Genomic DNA, 17,845 nt, shown 5'->3' with positions numbered 1-17,845 from the left:
CACCAGATATGGATTTGATAATGCCATTGATAAAACGATACGTGGTTTTGTAGTAAGATCGAACAAACTTATCAGATAGGGTTTACGAAGCAAGAAAACATGTTTTTGAAAGTGGAAAGACTTATTGATGATATTTGAACGACTCGGTCTAATGTTTTTCATCATGTAAAATGTGCAATATACCATGGCGGGTGTGGATGAGTAACAAGCTTGAGATTTGGTTTCTATGCTTACTATTCCAGACGCTTATAATGGCGGGGAAAATATGAAACATTGGAACCCCTTTGGACAACTCTTTGTGAGGCCTCTTCACCTTATCAGGAGCTTGTACATTATTGATGTAAAAACCAATACCGCCGCTGTCTTAGTAAATGAGGAAAATCAGCTTTCCGATTGTGAATATTTGCGGCCATAAATGATCTGTACTTTTAAAGATGTTTTAGTACTACAGTGATTTTATCTTATTTTCATCAATCTATCCAAATAAAAGCTCTATTTCGAAGATATGGACTGAGGACTCATCTTTGAAATTTACTCCAAATTGGTTTTATATACCGGAAGTGTTAGCTTTGTATTTAATCATTATCTATAGAATACAATAGGTGGTTTAGAAGATAACTTAAAGCCAAAACCAAATGGTAACTGACCAGCACAAAAAAAAACCAGTTTCTTTACATTTTGAAATTAAGTTGAATATTAAAGTAAAATAATGATGTTTCATGTCCGCCAGTTTGACTATAACCGGAAGTAATGCTTTTAAAGACATATATCTTATGTATTGTATCCATTAGCAGCATCAAAGAAAGGTTCCTGAACAATTTAATGATAGTAGCAATACCCTCCTTTAAAAATAAGCTTATTTTAGTACAATGTCCGCCATGTCGGATTTTACCGAAAGTAGGGTTTTAAAAGACATCTAATCTATATAAAATATCCAAAAGTAGTACATAACAAAGGTTTGTTCCAAATATTACTATATCAGCATGATAAAAACCGCTTTTCACACACTTACACTAGCCTCTGATATTTGAATGATTTAAGTATGATGTCGGCCATTTAAGATTTTTACCGGATGTGAGACATTTTTTTCAAATGCCTCCTTATCTTGAATAAAAGAGTAACAGCTGAGCTGAGTCTATGCCAAATTTTATTCCTGTAGCATGATTTGCACAATTTTTCACAGGGCGGCCGTATTAATTTCTGGTACATCAGATCATCGAATCAGCTATTCCATAACATACCAAGTACTTTTGTGTTTTGTCCGCATATAGTAGTACTTTTTCCGTTTTAGCTAGCTTACGTATATCCACACGGTTTGACGTCCAGGATCGTAGATAGAATCCAGTTTCCCCCATCATTGATCTCCCTTCCTTATAGTCAGCCCACCCTCGTTCTGTAAACTTAACAGAATGTTGTCCACATACAAATCAGTCATTCAAACTTTGCGAATTATGCGATGTCGACAAATGCAGTTGTAAACAATTTTGATAGGCATAGTGCTTGATTCCTTCTGTACAGGATAATAAGGAATGTAGTGATACTTTTCTTAAGTTCATCTGTTTCATCTACCTTCTCTATGAATCCTCTTCGTTCCTGTTCTTGTATAATGTTCCCGTACTTCTTTAACATATCTGAGTTTTGAGTAAGTCTTTGAAGGACGTTTTCTGTCCTTCTGTTCGTGACTGCTTAATTTATAGGCAATTCATCACGTTTTCAAGGTAACATAGCGGAATATTTGTTTTCTCAGAACTCAATTTATCTGTCCTGATAGACTTAAATATATGCATTGTCGTCTTCGTCTACCTCCCTACTATTTATTCCTATTGAATCTAAATTCCAAAATCTCTCCAGATTGAATTCTTTAACTTTGTGTGATACTAGATAAAATTGAGAATGGAAATGGGGAATGTGTCAAAGATACAACAACCCGACCAAATAAAAAACAACAGCAGAGGGTCACCAACAGGTTTTCAATGTAGTGAGAAATTCCCGCACCCGGAGGCGTCCTTCAGCTGGCCCCTAAACAAATATATACTACTCCAGTGATAATGAACGCCATACTAATTTCCAAATTGTACACAAGAAACTAAAATTAAAATAATACAAGACTAACAAAGGCCAGATGTTCCTGACTTGGGACAGGCGCAAAAATGCGGCGGGGTTAAACATGTTTGTGAGATCTCAACCCTCCCCCTATACCTCTAACCAATGTAGACGCATAACAATACGCACATTAAAATTCAGTTCAAGAGAAGTCCGAGTCTGATGTCAGAAGATGTAACCAAAGAAAATAAACAAAATGACAATAATACATAAATACCTTTTCTTTTTTTTTTCAACTTCAGATACTTTATTTCACTATAATAGTTGTTAACAAATCCCCTTAATGTTACAACAATGGCACTAAGGTTCTGCCCTGTATGGTTAATTACCAATAAAACCAGGGGATTTCATTGGCAAACTTTTTATAATTCTACATAGTATTGCGTGTTAGTTACAATTTACAGAGTAATAGCTGTCTACAACATGTGTGCTTTACTTTACTTACAATGAAAAAGAAAACGGAACTTTGACCGTTTTTTGTTTAGCTTTTAGTTTCTGATTAATCGACAGTGAGAGAGCATGGTTTCGATCAGATCGATCAAGAGGTCAGTATAATCGAATTATGATTGTTTTTTAGATAGTATCTTAGCATTCAAATACACTTAACATTGAATAATATAATATATCTGATATTCATACATATAATACATAAATACCAACAGAATACTAGCAGTTAACTGACATGCCAGCTCCAGACTTCAATTAAACTGACTGAAAGATTATGATTTCATCATATGAACATCAGGCACAATCCTTCCCGTTAGGGGTTTAGTATCATACCATCATAACATATATGAGAAGAACATAACCCGTGTCATGCCAACAACTGTTTTTAGAATAAATGTGTTTAGTTCCGATGCAAGGACCTTATCAGTGACTCAATATTAACGCCAAAATATGCAATTTTTAATGACTTGACAACAGTATCGTAATTATATCCCTTCTTAATAAGTCTATTCAAAGGTTTTGTAAGTTTCTGAGGTGAATACTGACACCTTTGTGCTTATAAAGAATATTTCCATAAAAAATTGGATGTGAAATACCTGAACGTATTAGAAGTCTGCATGTTGAGCTATATTTACGAATGATGTCTTTATACCGATGATAAAATTTAGTAAATGTTTTGACTAGTTTGTGATATCGAAAACCCTGGTGTAATAATTTTTCAGTAATACATAAATTTCTCTCGTTAAAATCTAAAACATTGTTACATACACGAGCGAATCGTACAAGTTGAGATATATAAACACCGTAAGATGGTGACAAGGGAACGTCACCATCTAAAAACGGATAATTAACGATAGGAAATGAAAAATCATCCCTTTTATCAACATTACACATACTAGTCTTCGACGTGTTTGTTTTCTTACCGTATGTAAGTACCGATAGCATTTATCCGATATTGGATTTCACGGCGGTCGGATCGTTTACACGGACTATATAATCGTTAACAATGTCCCCGTAGTGATATGCGCCTACCAGCAACGATATCTCGAATGAATCGTGCTTTGTCACCGTGTGCGCTATCTTTAAACCACGCAAATAACCGTTCTGTGTATCAATATTACGTATGTGATTCTGTATAGGCATGCCGATCATCTGTACTATCAGTGCTTTGATTGACAATACGTGTCCTACATCGGTTTTGAGATAGATTGTTGACTTTTCTATGTGTCTCACGTTTTTCTCTGCACCTCCAAATGCCGATTAATATATTATTTATGTTCCCGCTATCTGTAAATTTAGTTAAGTTTTGCGTTTCAAAAGATGTTTGCCCTCCTTCGTCAAAAAGAATTATCCGTATCGATAAAGAACTGATTTGAGCCTACTTGTGCCACGGCAGTTTTCAAAAGTACATCTGATTGCAATTCTGTCCGTTGAGAATACAAAATAGTAGTATTATGTTCCGTATCATCAATGTCATTCACGAGTTGAACGTTGGGCGAATTTGAAGATAGTGGGTTTAACGTGCATTACATTAGTTTGTGTGGTGTTTCTCATTACAATGTCCGTTTAGATTTACATTCGTTTAGTCTGTGTATACCAAGGTAGTTAAAGATAGCAAATTTGTTCATACGGCATTATGTGTCGGCTGTTTTACTGCAATGAGTTGGTGGATGTATTTCGTGACAGTAAACGCTAGGTCTAGTCTTAATATTCTTGTAAGATTTAGATTTCACCAATTTCGAATGTCGACTCTTTTATCCTGTGTCCGGTATAACGATATCGTCTAATATGCTTTCAGGGAGGTCCGTTATACCAACGTTTTTGTTCTATGTCCTCGCGCGAGATATTTTCTGACTTCAACGGGTAATTTGTTGACAATAATGGGAAGAAGTAGTGTGCCGTATGTTTCATGTGTCTTACCCAAAGTTTCTAGACCTTGACGCTACCTCCAATTTGATCGTAAAAAACTTCGTAAGCTTGTTTACTGATTTATAGGCGAAGGTATTTCTAAATCTAGTGCTTCGTGTTCTACTTCATGAGCTTTCAAGCAGTTACACTTTTGTATATTTGTAAGTAACTAGTTAAGATGTACGGACGACTCACATGAGTCCCAGAAGGTTTGCCATTCTGAAATCGTGCCTTCGAAAGTTGGAAGTAAGTTTTGGTACGTTACTCTGATTAAAAGTTGCAGGAAATGTACTTTATTGCGTGTTGATTGTGAGAATGGCTTGGGCAAACTGGTTTTCAAACGACAGTGCGTTGTGTAGGTTTGCTATGTTTTGCGTTGAAACAAACGGTATAGTTTTTGGATTTAAAGTGTGCGTTCTAGTACTTTAGTATTTGATTCAATGTGACGGGACTGCAGGATTTTGGACATTTGTATGAACTTACGTACGTGTCAAATCAAGGTTATCATATTAACCGAAAATTCATCTGAATGAAATAATCTAATTTACCACATCTCCCGGTTCCGTTAACTTTAGAATTTGTTCATTCAAGTCCTAAAACAATGTTTGTGCTTGCACAAGTTTTCCTAGTGTTGTAATGACTTCTACTTGATCGAATTTTGTATTCTCCTTTGTTTCATCTTATCTTATAATTAGGTATACCTTGAACTACACGTATTTTGCGACTGACTATATCTGAACAACGGAACCGAAATTACGTTAGTGATTGCGAAAAGCAGATTAGCGCAAGTGAAAACCCTTACATAACCGCAACTAGAACTTATGGCCGCAGTTATTGGAACTAGACTAGCTTTTCATGTAAAATCGACCTTCTAATGTAAAAACGTGGCTTTCTGGTCGGATAGCTGTATAGTATTGCACTGGTTAAATCATCGAAACTGTTTAAACGATTTATTGTGAATCGAGCGCGAGGAATAACAAAATCTACAAAATCAGCATTAATGGAGATATTGCCCAAAAGAATGCAACCCAACCAATCTCTTAACACGAGGAATTGACGTCGATCAATACATCGATAGTGTCCTTTAAAAAAAGACAGAATTAGTAAACGGTATTGACAATTACAGAAAAAAACGAAGACGAGGAATTTCTAAACAATGAAGTTCATACTGATCACTATGATATCAGTAACGTTATAGACAATTGGAAATATTGAAATTTTCAGGAAAGTGATTTGAGTAACTGCTTACGTTCAGCGGTTCATATTTAACTACCAATATACCGATATACCAAACATCTGAGATAAAAACACAAGGCAATATCCTAGCACTAGACAATTGTGACTCTTCATAGATGACGGTAGCTTTTTGAGATGCAATGGAAGGATTCACAGCGAAATCATTTTAGAGAATACCATATTTCCGTATTTATTACCTGCGAATCATTTACTTACCAAACTGATAGTGACAGACGCACACGAGCGTTCACTTAATTCGGACTCAATGCTACGCTTACTTACGTATTACAATCGTATTGGGTACCGATACTTAGACAATATGTTAAGGAGTAATTGATCAAGTTTTCGCTGTTGTTAATCATTGTAATGTTACGTAAGTGTCACGTGTTGACAATAGAGTCAAAATAGATATACATACATTCTATTCACTTTTGTTATTGTTAGCTATATAGTTGTCCGATGTAACCTCTTAACGATATTGGTGTCAAGTGAACCTCTTAACGATATTGGTGTCAAGTGACCAGGATGAATTTACAGCTGAAATCGATACTAGCAGGACATAGTAGTGCCGTCTCCGGAATATTCCAGAAATTCGACGAAAAATGGGGAGAGCGGCACAAAACTTGTTGATTCCAATAACCTTCGAAACAGAAATCGTTAACTCTGATGATTATTTATTTAATTTAGAAAAAAAATACAGCCAATAGCAAAATTTATCTAAGTACAAACATCAACGCTAAACACAAATGCTACAAGTTCGCAACATCACGCAAACGTACATGAATGCATAATTTTACATACCTTCATACAAGAGCATACGTTATTTTTTACGACAAAATTGAAACATATGTACGTGGTTTAGAATCCCTTGGTCAGACAGAGAATACATATGACCCATTATTGGTCCCTATCATATTGAAAAAGTTACCGGGGACGTACGCATAAATCTTACAAGACACCATGAATCAAATAGTTGGCAATTAAATGAACTACTACATATACTATCTCAAGAACTCAACATTATGGAGAGAGGCAATTCCTCTGATCATACGGAAACTTAAACCACTACAGCAGCATGTCACACCAATGCAAAGGTACGTACAAAATAAATCAACACAAATAAACGTAAAATTATGTGTACTTTTGTAACGAATCACATTTTCCTGTTAATTGCACTAAGATAATTGATCAAACAGCAAATATTTCTGTTGTTAAACAGCATCGTTTATGTTTTAACTGTCTTTGACCCCCAATATAGCTGATTGCAAATCACACAAAAGTTGCAGGAAATGTAAAATAAAGCAGCATACTAGTTTATGCAAAGACGAGGTTAAAAAGATGAAAAACAGAGTAACACTAATGAATATATTACTAGTAACACAATTCAGTAAACACAACACAACGCGAAGAAAACGGGTACAGTTCTTCACTCACAGACACAGACTAAAAACTGTCGTAGCGCAAGTAAGTTCGGGCATTCAATGTACTTACACAAACACATTATTTGACAAGGGCGCACAGATGCCCTCATCACAGAAAAATAAGCTACAGAGCTTGATTTGACAATTACCAGACAGAAGACCATAAACTTGTCAGGATTTTGTGACACAAGTGATGGCACAGACAACGGCAAATTACCTATCAACGTTTTGATTGTACCAGAAATAGCTGTACCAATGAAGACTTATGTACGTAATATAACAAATTTAAAGTATTTGTTTGGCTTGAAATTATACCATCCGGTCTCACATGACCCAATGGTTGAAGATTCTCTATTGAATTATATCTAATTCGATTATTCCTGGTCAATTGTCGATGATAGAATAGTATGAGGAACAGGACCTACTACCGTCAAGTCGGAAATCCGTAACCTTCTGTCCGGCACAATCAATTGAATACCTGCAAATCCAGATCACACACTTACGTCCATGATGAACATATTAGTAGGTCACAGAGTTGAAGAGTAGAACTTTTATAATGGAGAAATTTATGGAAGTTGAAGCTGCTAGTATAAGTAATAGTGACAACAAATCTGAAAACAGACAATTCCAAGATGTATATAAATCAAATGGTAGAGGTTACCATATGGAAACATAAAGATATGTTGATAAGTTACCTTGTAAGGAGGAACACCACACCTTACTAGACAACAGAAGTATTGAATAACGGAGAACAAAAAATGTCATTAAGCGTCTTAATCGTAAACTTACACTTTTACAGAAAAACGGAAAAATTATTAATAAATAAGAAAAACGTAGATTTATCGAGAGAGTTGATGAACGATCAGCCAAAACAATTGTTCATTCCATACCGCACCATCATTTCCGTAAAAAGTCGTCAACCACGCCAATCAGAATTGTATTTGACTGTAGCTGCAAACCTTCACCTATTAATCTAAGCTTAAATGATTGTTTGATGGATCTTTGGCCAAACTTTAATGATTTAACCGGAATTTTTCTCCGATTTAGAATGCACAAATACGCCGTCTCGACAGGTATAGAAAAAGCCTTACTTATTATGGGCTGGATGAAGAGGATCGTGATGTTACCAGATTCTCTTATGCTTAGTAACCCGGATGACCCAAATAGTCAACTAACCGCAAACAGATTCAAGTCAGTATAATTTGGAGCAACTTTCTCTCCGTTTATCCTAAATGCTGTTATACGTAAACATTTGACTGCAATTCAACAGACTGGACAGCAATGTTAAAGAAATACTTTTATGTTGACAATATTATATCGAGCTTTAATTAACAAAGAGCTTTGTTAGACTTCTTCCATGCATCACGTTTAGTATTTGTAAATGATTTGTATGATGCGAGAGCATAAGAAATTGAACATTTATCAAAATCATCATGTAACCGAGAAGCTTAATCCTTATGGAACAATTTTGTTCGGTGGATGGTGGGAGAGATTGAGAGGAATAACGAAAAACTGAATTAAACGAGCACATATGGACAATAAAACACTCAACACGATAATGACTGAAGTAGAACGTTTACTCAGTGATCGCCCACTAACATACGTTTCATCGGATCAAACGCGGACGACGAACCCCTTACTCCGTCACATTTATTATATTGAAAACGGACCAAGACGCTACCGTATAACGGCCTTAAAGACTGTAGTTTACAACCAGGAACCAAAGACACTACGCATGAACCAGTAACTGGCTAGACAATCGAAGTTTCTTTCATTAATTCTTAAAAACTACATAAAAAGATGGAAGCAGGAATACATAAATTCGCTTAGGAAATATTACCGATACACAGATCGAAACACATAGAACATTAACGTCGGAAATATGTAGTTCAGATTCAGGACTATGTATCTAGAGTAAATTGGACTTTGGCGATCAGTGACAATTTTTTTTACGGCAAAGATGGACTTACACGATCAGCCATAATTCGAACAAAAACTGGTTTGATATCTAGACCAATCATCAAACTTGAATTCTTTGGAACTTAAAAATATAGCAGCTCAGAGTGAGGAAAAGACGAAAATAAAAACATAGACTAACATGTGTTAAATATAAATCGTGAAAAGTTAAATGATAACGTGTGATTAGCATATGGACATTAAAATGAATTTAAACCGTGGGCTGTTAAATATTTTACATATAAATTTAAAATTTTACTAGTAATTTATTTTATTAATAATTAATGTTGTGATCACTTTCATTTATTTTAAAGTAATTCATGTGCGGCCCAAGTATGTTAAGAGCAAAATCACAAACGCAACGTTCTCGCTGCCCATATTCATTGTAACATGTGTGACATGTTGACATTAGAGCTTGAATAGAAAGAATTATTCACACGAGTCATTATATCAGAGGGAGAGGTATCCATTGCCTCAAAAATGACAAAAATCTTTAATGCCCTAGACTCGTACGACTTAGCCAGGAAAGGATAAGGTTGGTACCTTTATATATCACAAAGTCGAAATGAACTATTGCCAGCTGGCCAAACCAAGACATTTTCCACATGGGTCATGACACAAGAGGTATATGTAGTAGTTGTATAATGGCCCATAGTACTTATGTCCTAGACCCGTACGAGTTTGTCAGGAGGGGATAACAAGGGTTGTGGTACTCCGATTCATCACGAAGTCGAAAAAAACTATTGCCGGATGGCCAAATTAAGAAATTCTCCACGTGGGTCATTATATCAGAGGAAGAAATAGGAATTGCCTCTAAAATGACCCATACTACTATACCCTAGACCGTACGACCTAGTCAGCAAAGAGAAAGATGGGCACCTTTATATATCTCAAAGTCGGATTGAACTATTGACGACTTGTCAAACTAAAAGATTCTCCTCGTGGACCATGATACAGAAGTTAAGGTACTAATTACCTTTAAAATGACCAGCAAGTAAAAGTATGTTTGAATATTTTGATATACAAGAGTACTTCCCTTACCCTTTTCCTACCAATACGTACGGATCTATGATATACGATACATGGGCCTTTTTAGAGAAAACACCTACGCTAATCTTTTTGTTAGCCCACAAGGAGAATCTCTTAGTTTGGTCTTTGTGATATACAAGAGTACTTCCCTTTGCTGTTCAACAGGTACGGGTCTAGGACATAAGAACCATGGGTAATTTTCGAGGCAACATTATTCCATACATCTGATATGTTTGACGACGCAATCAGGGTTAGTGCTATGGCCCATCTTAAAGGCAATGGCTACCTCTACCTCTGCTAATATGGTCCACGTTTAGATTATCTTAGTCGGTCAGCTGGCAATATTTCATTTTGACTTCGTTGTACACCGGGATACTATATCCCCCTTTAAACCGTCTGCTGACAAATTTGCACAGGTCTAGGGCATGATTGTTATGGGCCATTTTAGAGGAAATGCCTACCTCGAACACTGGTATAATGGCCCACGTGGAGAATCTCTTAGTTTGGCCAGCCGGCAATAGTTCAGTTCGAATTCGTTGTATCCGGGATACCATATCCCCCCATTTGAACCCTCTACTGACAAATTCGTACGGATCTAGGATATAATTTTTATGGGCCATTTTAAAGGCAATAAGTACCTCTTCCTCTGGTATCATTCCCCACGTGGAGAATCTCTTCGTTTGGCCAGCCGGCAATAGTTCATTTTCGAGTTTGTGATAAACCAGGGTACCCCCTTATCCTTTCCTGACTAACTCGTACGGGTCTAGGGCATACGTGCTATGAGCCATTTTATAGGCAATACCAACCTCTACCTCTGGTATGATGGTTGATGTGGAGAATCTCTTAGTTTGGCCAGCCGGCAATAGTTCAGTTCGAATTTGTTGTATCCGGGATACCATATCCTCCCTTTGAACCCTCTACTGACAAACTCGTACGGGTCTAGGGTATAAGTGCTATGGGCCATTTTAAAGGCAATAAGTACCTCTTCCTCTGGTATCATTGCCCACGTGGAGAATCTCTTCGTTTGGCCAGTCGGCAATAGTTCATTTTCGAAATTGTGATATACCAGGGTACCCCCCTTATCCTTTTCTGACTAACTCGTACGGGTCTAGGGCATAAGTGCTATGGGCCATTTTAGAGGCAATACCAACCTCTACCTCTGGTATAATGGCCGATGTGGAGAATCTCTTAGTTTGGCCAGCCGGCAATAGTTCAGTTCGAATTCGTTGTATCCGGGATACCATATCCCCCCTTTGAACCCTCTACTGACAAACTCGTACGGGTCTAGGGTATAAGTGCTATGGGCCATTTTAAAGGTAATAAGTACCTCTTCCTCTGGTATCATTGCCCACGTGGAGAATCTCTTCGTTTGGCCAGCCGGCAATAGTTCATTTTCGAATTTGTGATATACCAGGGTACCCCCTTATCCTTTTCTGACTAACTCGTACGGGTCTAGGGCATAAGTGCTATGGGACATTTTAGAGGCAATACTAACCTCTACCTCTGGTATAATGGCCGATGTGGAGAATCTCTTAGTTTGGCTAGCCGGCAATAGTTCAGTTCGAATTCGTTGTATCCGGGATACCATATCCTCCCTTTGAACCCTCTACTGACAAACTCGTACGGGTCTAGGGTATAAGTGCTATGGGCCATTTTAAAGGCAATAAGTACCTCTTCCTCTGGTATCATTGCCCACGTGGAGAATCTCTTCGTTTGGCCAGCCGGCAATAGTTCATTTTCGAATTTGTGATATACCAGGGTACCCCCCTTATCCTTTTCTGACTAACTCGTACGGGTCTAGGGCATAAGTGCTATGGGCCATTTTAGAGGCAATACCAACCTCTACCTCTGGTATAATGGCCGATGTGGAGAATCTCTTAGTTTGGCCAGCCGGCAATAGTTCAGTTCGAATTCGTTGTATCCGGGATACCATATCCCCCCTTTGAACCCTCTACTGACAAACTCGTACGGGTCTAGGGTATAAGTGTTATGGGCCATTTTAAAGGCAATAAGTACCTCTTCTTCTGGTATCATTGCCCACGTGGAGAATCTCTTCGTTTGGCCAGCCGACAATAGTTCATTTTCGAATTTGTGATATACCAGGGTACCCCCCTTATCCTTTTCTGACTAACTCGTACGGGTCTAGGGCATAAGTGCTATGGGCCATTTTAGAGGCAATACCAACCTCTACCTCTGGTATAATGGCCGATGTGGAGAATCTCTTAGTTTGGCCAGCCGGCAATAGTTCAGTTCGAATTTGTTGTTTCCGGGATACCATATCCTCCCTTTTAACCCTCTACTGACAAACTCGTACGGGTCTAGGGTATAAGTGCTATGGGCCATTTTAAAGGCAATAAGTACCTCTTCCTCTGGTATCATTGCCCACGTGGAGAATCTCTTCGTTTGGCCAGTCGGCAATAGTTCATTTTCGAATTTGTGATATACCAGGGTACCCCCTTTATCCTTTTCTGACTAACTCGTACGGGTCTAGGGCATAAGTGCTATAGGCCATTTTAGAGGCAATACCAACCTCTACCTCTGGTATAATGGCCGATGTGGAGAATCTCTTAGATTGGCCAGCCGGCAATAGTTCAGTTCGAATTCGTTGTATCCGGGATACCATATCCCCCCTTTGAACCCTCTACTGACAAACTCGTACGGGTCTAGGGTATAAGTGCTATGGGCCATTTTAAAGGCAATAAGTACCTCTTCCTCTGGTATCATTACCCACGTGGAGAATCTCTTTGTTTGGCCAGCCGGCAATAGTTCATTTTCGAATTTGTGATATACCAGGGTACCCCCCTTATCCTTTTCTGACTAACTCGTACGGGTCTAGGGCATAAGTGCTATGGGCCATTTTAGAGGCAATACCAACCTCTACCTCTGGTATAATGGCCGATGTGGAGAATCTCTTAGTTTGGCCAGCCGGCAATAGTTCAGTTCGAATTCGTTGTATCCGGGATACCATATCCCCCCTTTGAACCCTCTACTGACAAACTCGTACGGGTCTAGGGTATAAGTGCTATGGGCCATTTTAAAGGCAATAAGTACCTCTTCTTCTGGTATCATTGCCCACGTGGAGAATCTCTTCGTTTGGCCAGCCGGCAATAGTTCATTTTCGAATTTGTGATATACCAGGGTACCCCCCTTATCCTTTTCTGAATAACTCGTACGGGTCTAGGGCATAAGTGCTATGAGCCATTTTAGAGGCAATACCAACCTCTACCTCTGGTATAATGGCCGATTTTGAGAATCTTTTAGTTTGGCCAGCCGGCAATAGTTCAGTTCGAATTTGTTGTATCCGGGATACCATATCCTCCCTTTGAACCCTCTACTGACAAACTCGTACGGGTCTAGGGTATAAGTGCTATGGGCCATTTTAAAGGCAATAAGTACCTCTTCCTCTGGTATCATTGCCCACGTGGAGAATCTCTTCGTTTGGCCAGTCGGCAATAGTTCATTTTCGAATTTGTGATATACCAGGGTACCCCCCTTATCCTTTTCTGACTAACTCGTACGGGTCTAGGGCATAAGTGCTATGGGCCATTTTAGAGGCAATACCAACCTCTACCTCTGGTATAATGGCCGATGTGGAGAATCTCTTAGTTTGGCCAGCCGGCAATAGTTCAGTTCGAATTCGTTGTATCCGGGATACCATATCCCCCCTTTGAACCCTCTACTGACAAACTCGTACGGGTCTAGGGTATAAGTGCTATGGGCCATTTTAAAGGCAATAAGTACCTCTTCTTCTGGTATCATTGCCCACGTGGAGAATCTCTTCGTTTGGCCAGCCGGCAATAGTTCATTTTCGAATTTGTGATATACCAGGGTACCCCCCTTATCCTTTTCTGAATAACTCGTACGGGTCTAGGGCATAAGTGCTATGAGCCATTTTAGAGGCAATACCAACCTCTACCTCTGGTATAATGGCCGATTTTGAGAATCTTTTAGTTTGGCCAGCCGGCAATAGTTCAGTTCGAATTTGTTGTATCCGGGATACCATATCCTCCCTTTGAACCCTCTACTGACAAACTCGTACGGGTCTAGGGTATAAGTGCTATGGGCCATTTTAAAGGCAATAAGTACCTCTTCCTCTGGTATCATTGCCCACGTGGAGAATCTCTTCGTTTGGCCAGTCGGCAATAGTTCATTTTCGAATTTGTGATATACCAGGGTACCCCCCTTATCCTTTTCTGACTAACTCGTACGGGTCTAGGGCATAAGTGCTATGGGCCATTTTAGAGGCAATACCAACCTCTACCTCTGGTATAATGGCCGATGTGGAGAATCTCTTAGTTTGGCCAGCCGGCAATAGTTCAGTTCGAATTCGTTGTATCCGGGATACCATATCCCCCCTTTGAACCCTCTACTGACAAACTCGTACGGGTCTAGGGTATAAGTGCTATGGGCCATTTTAAAGGCAATAAGTACCTCTTCCTCTGGTATCATTGCCCACGTGGAGAATCTCTTCGTTTGGCCAGCCGGCAATAGTTCATTTTCGAATTTGTGATATACCAGGGTACCCCCTTATCCTTTTCTGACTAACTCGTACGGGTCTAGGGCATAAGTGCTATGGGACATTTTAGAGGCAATTAAATGGACTGGTAATGTTGAGATTAAAGACTCTTATTGATCTCCGTAATTTTGAAGAATTATGTCATTGAAATAGTAATTGACAGTTTCTATTTTTCTGTTTATTATATTCCTTCAACAAACTATGTTTCTTGTTTTTCTGATCTTTTTAATTGTGTGATACTATCGTATGTATTGTATATTTTAGTTTTAGAATTGGACTATATTTGTGGAATTATTACAGATTATGGAATGCCCATATGACAATTAATTCCATTTAATTACCCTATATTTAATCATCTTGTTTTAATTACTATAGTTTACATTGATTCAATAATAACAACATTTTAATGTTCATAATTGTTTTGTGTTGTGTGAGGCAATGCAATTAAACTTTTCATTTACTTTCATTTTAAATGACGCGGACCTTGCAGAAGACACCTATTGGCTTACTATTTCCTAATTACTTTATATTGCTATAAATAGCATAACCATATTGGATATTAACAGCAAAAGTTATTTTATTGTCACAATTTAATAACTACCCAAAACATTTCATCGAACGCGGTTTTGATCTCATGAATATTATTGACGGCTAGCCTCATGAATATTAACGCCGGCTAGATCCACACTAGTCCTTTAATACTAGAGAAAACATAATATCTAATCTCAATTTCATGTGAATATAAGGGGAGATAACTTTTATATAATTTTTTTTTATGGAGGAATGTTAAAAAAAGAATTATTGCAAAGAGATCATGACCAGTGACATAATTTTCTATTTTCATTTTATTAAAAAATATATAATATGGAACCTATTTTCTAACATTATATTTCAAAATTCTATCTGAGATTGGATTATAGCAAGGGGATCGATGGGTCTATATGTTTTATTAGAGACGACATCAAAAGTTCAATGAAGGATAAAAAAACTTAATTCACATAGTTTTTTCAATGAACCCCACCCCTCTTAACTTAATTTGGGAAAAATTGATTGACCCATATAGATATATGTAAAACTCAATGTCGGATAACCACATCTTGCAGCAGTTCAACCCCACCCCCAAACTATTTAAATTAAGTTTTTTTTTATCTTACATTGATCTTTTGATGTCGACCCTTAGATTTTAGAAAGAGAAAAACATTGTAAAATCTACATTTTGGCATACGAAAAAACTATCTGAGGAAATATTTCGTGATAATTCACCAGTAAAACTGTCTCATTCGACGTTAAATCTCAGTCCAGTCCCACTTTTCGAAAAGAAAATGGTTTGTGTCTAATTGATAATTTCCGTAGTTCAACATATTTTTAAAGTGTTTTGAGTAGAAATACTGATGAACAACGTTTCATAGATCACAACAAAGAGAAATTAAGTACTTTGTCACATTTCCATACACTTCATATTAATTGACTATATCAAACCTAGAACGGAAATTGTTGAAGAGGGCATACAAAGATTTTTGGATAGAATGAATGACTTTTGACATCACATTTGTTGTTTTGTTTTGAAGGAATGTGTAATATAAAATTAACGATATAGATATAATTTAACTATTGACTCTCTTTAAGGGTATTTTATATACAAGCCATTATATATTTTTTTAAAGCTTTACTAGCAGCATCGAGGTACAAATTAAATATTTGTCATGCACTTGGTATAAGGTTAACCATCTACAGCAAAGTACGATGAAGGATTGAAGTCATATGAGCTAATAACTGGTAATTTGAATTGCATTTAAAATCATATATAGATATCGTTACAATATGTACATTTTCTGTCTGTCAGTTTTGGAATTTTATATTGATACTGATGAAATTTAATGTTTAATGTAATAATGAATTCAAATCATTTATTGATCTTTTTGATCTTTCTGTTTGACTAAATTTTCTTGCCTTTCTACTTCAATCGCGTGTTTTTCATTCCAACCAAGTCAATATACATTAATATATGAATCATAAAGTTTTTATATATAAAAAATAGTGATATTTTTTTTTGCAGCTTAACTTTATGAATGAGGGTATGAATGGGGTTTACAGAATCGAGAAAACGAGTTTATACCACAGAAGCATTTGGCCTACAAAAAAGACTAATGAAAACAGATCAATAAGGTGCTAAGATATAGAGAAGAGTGAAAATGGCTTAAATTTTTTTTTTTAAATCTACATTTCAAGGACCATTCATCATGTTCACCCAGACCCTTCTACATTTTTAGAAGAACAAAAAGAGCATATGATTATCAGTCACAGAGTAAAGACTTGGCGATTGACACCACTGTACTATTTGCCGCGGGCAACCAGCAGTTATCTCGAAAACAATCAACTTCCATGATAAAAAAGGAAATTCATATTTTTCTTAATCACCTTAGGGCATGGCTGCTCCATCCGTCACCTCCTAGACCTAACAATGAAACCATGTAATATTTGCCACGGACATTGAACCTCCTAGACCTAACAATGAAACAATGTAATATTTGCCACGGACATTGAAACTCCTAGACCTATCAATGAATCAATGTAATAGTTGCCACGGGCATTGCCTCGTAGGCCTTACAATAAATCAATGATATATTGGCCACGGGCATTGCCTCGTACACCTAACAATGAATCAATGTAATACTTGCCATGGACATTGCCTCGTAGGCCTTACAATGAATCAATGATATATTAGCCACGGGCATTGCCTCCTAGACATAACAATGAATCAATGTAATACTTGCCATGGACATTGCCTCCTAGACCTAACAATGAATCAATGTAATATTTGCCACGGACATTGAACCTCCTAGACCTAACAATGAATCAATGTAATATTTGCCACGGACATTGAACCTCCTAGACCTAACAATGAATCAATGTAATATTTGCCACGGACATTGAACCTCCTAGACCTAACAATGAATCAATATAATATTTGCCATGAACATTGCCTCGTAGACCTAACAACGAATCAATATAATATTTGCCACGGACATTGCCTCGTAGACCTAACAATGAATCAATGTAATATTTGTCACGTACATTGAACCTCCTAGACCCAACAATGAATCATTGTAATATTTGCCATGGACATTGAACCTCCTAGACCTAACAATGAATCAATGTAATATTTGCCATGGCCATTGCCTCGTAGACCTAACAATGAATCATTGTAATATTTACCATGGACATTGAA

At 37.4% G+C, this 17,845-nt stretch overlaps 1 protein-coding gene across 1 annotated transcript in view; it reads right to left on the bottom strand.

Moving 5' to 3' along the window:
• Nucleotides 1-17,845, bottom strand: part of LOC143053935 (16 kDa calcium-binding protein-like) — a 43,371-nt gene that overhangs the window by 24,864 nt on the left and 662 nt on the right. The window lies entirely within an intron of this gene.

This window comes from Mytilus galloprovincialis, chromosome 12, assembly GCF_965363235.1.
Source record: "Mytilus galloprovincialis chromosome 12, xbMytGall1.hap1.1, whole genome shotgun sequence".
NCBI lineage: Eukaryota > Metazoa > Mollusca > Bivalvia > Mytilida > Mytilidae > Mytilus > Mytilus galloprovincialis.
The sequence above is the reverse complement of the archived record's forward strand: the minus strand, read 5'-3'. Positions and strand labels throughout refer to the sequence as shown.